Here is an 8008-nt window from a genome sequence, read left to right on the forward strand (position 1 = left end):
GTTCCACACTCAGTGCAGAGCCTAATGTGCAGCTCAATCCCACAACCCTGGGATCATGACCTGAGCCAAAACTTGAGAGTCAGACGTCTAATCAGCTGAGGTGCCCTGTGAATTTTTTTTCTTAACTTGATTTCTCAGAAGCCATACATTTCTGGCCTTGTTCTACTTCTGGGGGCATTCTTTCTCTAGCTTCTTTAATTGTCACTGCAAATATACTATTTACAGAATAATGAAAAACAACGCAAATGCAAGACAGAGTGAGCAGAGAGATGTTAGAGAAAGGGATATTAGTAAGCACTTGAGACTGAGTAATACAAATGGCTAAGTCATTCAGAATGGGCTGTCAAGTTAGACTAATCAGATGACAGCTCTGGCCTACCTACTAACTTTGTGACATTCCATCATTCAGTCACCATGTACTGAACTCAACAATGTACCAGGCACAGCAAGAGGCACTGAATTGGCAGTGGTAAACAAAACAGTTTTTGGTAGATTATGTTCCCATTTGCCAAATATTTCATTTTTCCTCTGTGAGGAGGATTATGTATACCCATCCCATTGTATTTAGGAGTGGTCATGTGACTTGCTTCAGCCAATGAAACATGGACAGAAGTTCAAAAGCCATCACTTGTGGTTCCCTGTCTTTGTTCCTCCTGGTGTGACAACTGGCCATGTTCCAGATAGCGGTTGTTCTGTCAGCAAATAACAATATAATAAACATCCATCTCTAAGCTTTAGTTTCTTTACCTAGGTAATAACATCCACCTTATACGAGTGCCACAGAGAACTTAAAAAGACAATGTATGTAAAGTTCCTAGCTTTATCCATGTAAATATTAAAACATCTATTATATAGCAAGGCCTTAGCTAGCTGAGGAAAACATCGTTCTGGCCTTTGAGTATTTCCCAATAGTTATAAGAAAGATACTCAAATAGCCAAAAAACACTACAGTTTTTTACCATGGTGCTGGGAACACAGAAAAAAAATTGATTTCTCTGTCAGGTTAAACTGAGCTCATTAAAGGAAAAATAGACATTTTCTCCAAAGAAAAGGACAGTGGCAAGAATGAAAAAGGAAAGAGGAAAACATAAGAAACAAAGCAAAAGCATGAAAAAATGATCATACCACCCCAGGAAAATTACCAGTAATTTAAGAATGCTAAAGCACAGGATGCAGGTAAGGAAAGAAGCAAGACACCAGGGAAGGCATTTAGACAGAGTCCTAAGGTTGAAGAGCCAAGTGTGCCAGGCCTGGAGCTCAGTTCTATGACACAGGAAGCTACTGAAGAATTTAAACAGGGAAATGATTACAGCCATATCTGCATTCTAGAAACATCTCCCAGAGGCAGTGTTGAGGGTGGAAGAGGCAAGAGCAGAGAATAGTTAGAAGGCTATTGAGGCATTCTTAATGGGATGAGAACAAAATCCATGGCAGTGACAGTTAAGGAATGAATTTAGCTTTAGTTTTTGGTAAATAAAGCAGAAGAGGCTCTGTATTATTATTTGACAAGAGAAATCTTACAAGTTTACCAGAGAAACATCTTCCTAAAGTGTTAATCTTTAAAACCAACAGGGGATCCTTATAACATGTAAATCAAGTAACACAAGGAACGTCATTTTCAATTATGATTTTGTGAAACTCACATTCCAGGGCACCTGAGTGGCTCAGCCAGTTAAGCATCCTACTCTTGGTTTTGGCTCAGGTCATGATCTCATGGTTCATGAGCCACAACAGGCTCTGTGCTGACAGTGAGGAGCCTGCTTGGGACTCTTTCTCTGTCCCTCCTCCTCTCTTGCTCTCTCTCACTCTCTCTCTCTCAAAAAAAAAAAAAAAACTTTGCAAAAGCCACATTTTTTAACATACATTATATGAGATTATAAATTATACAAGGAAGACTAAATATGTCACTCTCATACATCACTAATCCCACTACCAAATGATAGTTTTTCAGTGTATATTCTTTTAGCCCTTTTTGCTTCCTCATATATGTACAAAATACAAACACAATTCTATTTTTTGAAGAAAAAGTTTATATAGAATCTAGCCATCATGTCAGTAAGAGTTACAATAATGAAGGGGGGCTCGAGTTTAACATTTCAGAACTGGCAAACAATAAAACCAATTCATGTGTACACTCCATTGAGTTAGTAAATCTCAATAAACCAAACACCACTACTGCACACATATACACTTTCAATTATTAGACCAGTTTCACTTTGGTGTTTAAGACTCAGTCTTTTCAGGGGTGCCTGGGTGGCTCAGTCAGTTAAGCATCCAACTTTGGCTCAGGTCATGAACTCACAGTCCATGGGTTCAAGCCCCGCATCGGGCTGTGTGCTCACAGCTCAGAGCCTGGAGCCTGTCAGATTCTGTGTCTCCCTCTCTCTCTGCCCCTCCCCCGCTTGCTCTCTGCTCTCTCTCAAAATAAAATAAAAAATAAAAAAAGACTCAGTCTTTTCATCTTCAAATTTCAACCTTAGACTGAACTCAAAGGTCTTCTAGTCCCTGCCACCAGTACAAGCTATATTTGTGTTGACTCTTGAAAAATGTAATAAGGTGAGGCTTTCGAACACAACACGCCCTTCCTCTAAAGGCTAATTCCTCTGAAGGAGGGGACGTGACTAGGGGGAAATCTCTCCTAATTTAAGTAGGAGAGATGAGCATCCTTCCCATGACTATGCTCCTGGTTACCGTTTCCCTGATTACTAATGACACAGGGCTATAGACGCCTTCCGCGTGGCAGGAATTTCAATGACACCCCTGTCATTGGACTTCTCTTTCTGAACACTGCACTCCCCAAAAAGACAACCATCTCTGCAGGATATGTTTTTAACTTTAGTTCTTAGCTTTGGACCTCCGCTGCACGTCCAGAAAACAAGAATAATCTCCCTTGATATCCTGTTTTATGAATATGTGTGTGAATGTGCTTGTATTTATTTTACTACAAAATTATTTTTCCAATATAATTTATAAAGATCTTATATAAAACTTATTTCATTAAGAAAGGCTGCTTACATAACCACACCTGTTATTATATCACACTTTTGTCTAATTAACAATATGTCATATGCATTTTTCCAATTCACTAAATACTCTTCAAAAATACTTTTTATGGCTTTACTTATATTTAGTACAATGTTCTCATATTAGACAGTTATTTTGCTTATAATTTATATCCCTTATAAATAATGCTGTGATTGACATTTTTGGTTATTGATTGTTGAGAAAATCTTTAATGCTACTTTAGTTTTTATCCTAACTATGAAATCAAGTATAAACCTTTATGGTATTGACACAACTTGATGATTTTGGAAAACTGTACCAATTTATATTTCTGCCTACTATTTAAAACATCCTTTCACTCTAAATTTTTCAATACTATCTTTCCTTCTGAAACCTTTTCTGAATTATCAATTTAGTAACAGAAAAAAATGGTACTCTTTTTTTTTTAATGTTTATTTTTGAGGCTGAGGGAGAGACAGAGTGTAAGCAGGGAAAGAGCAGACAGACGGAGACACAGAATCTGAAGCTGGCTCCAGGCTATGAGGGGTCAGCACAGAGCCCAATGCAGGGCTTGAACTTACAAACCATGAGATCACGACCTGAGCCAAAGTCAGGCACCTAACCAACTAAGCCACCCAGGCACTCTGGTGTTCTCTTGTTTTAAGTTGCATTGGTTTGATTACTATAGAAAATTGATGTATTTCCAAGTGTTTATTAAGTGTCAAGGTTTTGGATAATTAATTACACTCTCTTCCTCCCCATGTACACACACTCACACACTATACACACTGTCTTTGTGTCTTTCATACACACACACACACACACACACACACACACACACACCACACAGAGTATATTAAAAAATCACTAAAAATTGAAAGAGTCACACTCACCAAAAAAAAATAATAAATAACTTTCTTAATGTTCAGGATGATCAGATAAGAACACTTCATTTTTGCAATTAGATGTCCTAAGATTCTTCTAAAATTAAAACAAGCAGCACAGGTGCATCCATTGAAAAGAGAAATAGAGAAAGAGCTGAGCCATGTATGTGTGATATTTTCCCCCCAATTCTTAAAATTATATAAATCAATGCTCCCTCAGAATGAGAAATGGGAAAATTAGCCAAGGTAATTCTCTAGCTGAAGTCCTCCTAGGTGGAAACATGCAGAAGAAGAACAGCAGAAAGTCTGTTCCTTACATAAGCCATATGTAGAAATTATTTTATTGATTGCCTTTATGTTCTTGCCACATCAGGGGATTAGTATTTTTATTACTGACTTACAAATGCATTTTATTTAATAAGGACATGTCTTTGTCATATACACATCAAATGTTTTTCTCACTTTAATGTAATTTTTAGCTTATAATTTTAGTAAACAGAAACTCTGATTAAATATTTGGTATTTCAATGAAACTTTTATTTTCACATAAAGTTAGATTTAAGGAAAATCTGCAAAGATTATATGGAGCTCCCATATACATTCCACTCATTTCCCCACTAATATCCTTTTTCTGTTCCAGGATCCAGTCCAGGATGCCATATTGCATTTAATCTCAGTTTGACTTTTAATTTTGGTTGTACTTCTTTTTTATTTAATTTATGGAGCCAAGAGTGTTCAATTTCTTCTCCCAAATTGACCAATCATTTGAGAAATAATCATTGTGTTCTCCAGTGACTTGAAACACCAACTTGATCTTATAAATGTCTTCCAAATTGATATTTCTTAAATTAAATTCCTACAAAAGCAGAGATGCGATATTTAATTTTGGCTTTCAAAGCATAAAATGTGTTTGCTTAAGAATGTGTGTTGAATGAAGAATGAATGAATACATATATTCTGGGAAATGTGACAATTTCAACATAGCCATGCACTTTCTGATAACATAGAACAGCCAACCTATTCCAAAACTGGTATTTACCCACAACAAATGAAAACATATGTCCACATGAAGACTTTCTGAAAAATGTTTGTAGCTGGTGTATTTGTAATAGCCATAGCAGGAACAACCTAAATGCCAACAGATAAACGGATAAATAAATTGTGGTATATCCATAAAGCAGTAAAAAGGAAAGGCATTAAGTTGAGAGGAGGGAAGAAAAAAAGGCAAAACATGCATATTGTATTATTCCATTTATATAAAATTCTAAACATATAAACTAAGCTACAGTGAAAGAAAGGAGATGGGTGGTGACCATGGGTTGAGGTGGAGAAAGGAATAACCTGCAACGCAGCATTAGGAAACTTTTGAGGATAATAAAAGTATCTTGATTGTTGTGGTGGTTTCACAAGTGAATACATTTGTCAAAAATCACCAGACTGTAGACTTTAAATGAATATAACTTATGGTACCTAAGTAATATCTCAATAAAGTTGTTTTAAAAATGCAAAAGGTGCACAAAATAATCCATCAGTTATAGGAATACATATTACAAGTCAACTTTTTTCAATTGATTGCATTTCTATAAATTTCCATTTTCATGTATTCTCTACATCATATACACACATACATATATATTTACACAAATATACATAAGATGTGATAGTGTGCTTTAAATAAGTTTAGTTGTAGAGATAAGGGATATTTAAAGACTACCAATCTAGCAAACTAGAGAAAAAGAGTGATTTGTCTCTTGAGCTGTTTCTGTCACCCAGCAGCTGTCTCAAGCATGGCTTTGGCAAGCAATGCGCTTTAGCCAATTCACAACTGAATTTTCTGTTAAGTGCCCAAAGTGCCCTAGTCCTTCTGTTCACCTGGCTCTCTACTCTGGGTATTGCCCAGAGCCCAAAAACTTGGCCTTCTGCATTGTTCTGTCTTTATTCTGAATCTTTGCTTAGAGCTCAAATACACCCAGGCTTCTAATATCACTGAGATGATGAAAAACAACAAATCCATACTCTGATCTCTCATCTGTTTCCCTTTGCAACACCCCCTGCCACCTGTTGGATACACTGTTTTCCAAAGTCCTATCCCAACTCAAATTCAATATTTCTAATCACATATTTCCCCAAACTGATTCCCTTTCATGGTCTTGTACTGCTAAGTAAATTATATATATATATATATATATATATATATATAGTGTGTGTGTGTATACACACTAACATATAGTATATATTTATACACACACACACACAATAAAGTTATCTTCATTTTCTCTTTTACTTTAAGAATGATCATTCCTGCCAATTTGCCTCTTAAGTCTTAAATGAATACCTGTGGCAGCGATTCCTTGAAACTCTAGAGGACCCTCTCCTCAAAATAACCATTTCAGTACACAGTACTTTTCATACAGTTTTAGATATGATTTCCAGGGAGCACCACCACCCCCGCCAACCAAAAGTGTATGGATCTCTACATTGTTCACTTGTAAAATCTGTTTGTTTTTTGATGAGGCTCTTTCTTGAGAGTTCCAGAACCACATTCCAAGTACTTTCCAGATAGCTATTATTTTATGTTGCACAAATATCTCTAACCCTGGATGTCTAAAACCCAATGTGCCATCTCCTCATTGCATAAGGCAACTTTTTCTTGTTACTTTTATTAATGACTGGCAGCACAAGCCCCTACTTAATCAAAACAGGAATATGAATATTATTAACTTATTTCTCCCCACAGCCTATACATCTACATGATAATCCTGGTGGCCTGTCATGACTGCTTAAGCGTGTAAACACCATTTCATTTGCCGAGGTGATAAGTATTTCTAACAGCTGGCCCAGAGTATATACTCAGGTCATTTATGTATAAATATAAAACAAGTGATTCACTCCTTTTCACTTTGGTAGCCAATACCCCAGCAACTCGTTGTTGGCATCCTCAGTGACCTCAAAACTCTCTCCTTGTTCCCAGTCCCGTTCCAGTTCTACCATCTCCCACCATGTCTTAACATGGATTTAACTCTTGCCTCACCAGCCCCCTACAGTAACTTTAGGGGCCTTATTCTCATTCTTAAGAATTTCTACTCCTGGGGCAGCTTTTCCAGGGTCAGCACAGCCTTTAGAAAGCATTTGATAGTGACACAGAAAATGAAAAGACTGGAGAACACTGTTAAAGGTTTTACACTCTCCCACCCCACTCCCAGTTTTATTATTTGCTTCTCAACCCGTATGCCACTATAAACAATTGTGTGCAGAGGCTGAGGAACTCATCCCCTGTATCCCTCCATGAGAGCCACGCAGGTCCCAGAACCAAGAATAGCATTATCTATGTATCTCCATGTTCCCTACAAATATTAACCCTCCCAAAGGATGCCAAAAGATGAAAAAACATTTTAAAGACACTACAAACACAAAAAGGCCCTTAAGAGTCTAAAAACAGTGACTTTGCATCATGATGTTTTCTTGTCGATTGAATTCATTGCCACCAATCTATAGTTGAAAACTAAATGATTATGGCCTATTACATTTGGAGGGGAAAGTTGACTCAGGGCCAAAGGGATCAGCAGAAGGTGAGAATGCTACCTCTGAGCAGTTCAAGGGCACAGTGTTGTCACCTACGGAAGAGGTCCAATGGAGAAACTAAACTAAGTCAGTAACTAAGCTGAAAGAAAACCCCGGGAACCTAGGAAAGGAAACCTCCAAGCAGAAGCTGAAAGCCAGGAGCAGAACCCAAATATGAGTCAGAGGAAATGCGGCAAAAGGTCAGACCTTAGGGAAGGAAGTAGAAGATGCCAAACCAGCAGAAGGCCAAGGACTGAGATCAGGGATGAGTCAATTCAGCTGTTGCTGAGGCCAAAAGAAGGCACTCCTTTGAACTACCCAGAGGGTTAATAATTCTTTACTGAAGCGAAATAAGCTAGACTTAATTTTTCATTGAAACCAAAATAATTAGCATATTCTTTTATTCTGTGTAATATTCCTGTTTTTCTTGTTTGATTAGCCTTATATTTTCCCTCTACTATCCTCATTTGTTTTCTGAATTTTTTATTTTATGTAATTTTTTAATTTAATAATGCAAGAGCAGCTTTCAAGTTGTTCCAGTAAACATTTTTTTCTAACTT

The sequence above is a fragment of the Suricata suricatta genome, chromosome 8, assembly GCF_006229205.1.
Source record: "Suricata suricatta isolate VVHF042 chromosome 8, meerkat_22Aug2017_6uvM2_HiC, whole genome shotgun sequence".
In the NCBI taxonomy this organism is placed as follows: domain Eukaryota; kingdom Metazoa; phylum Chordata; class Mammalia; order Carnivora; family Herpestidae; genus Suricata; species Suricata suricatta.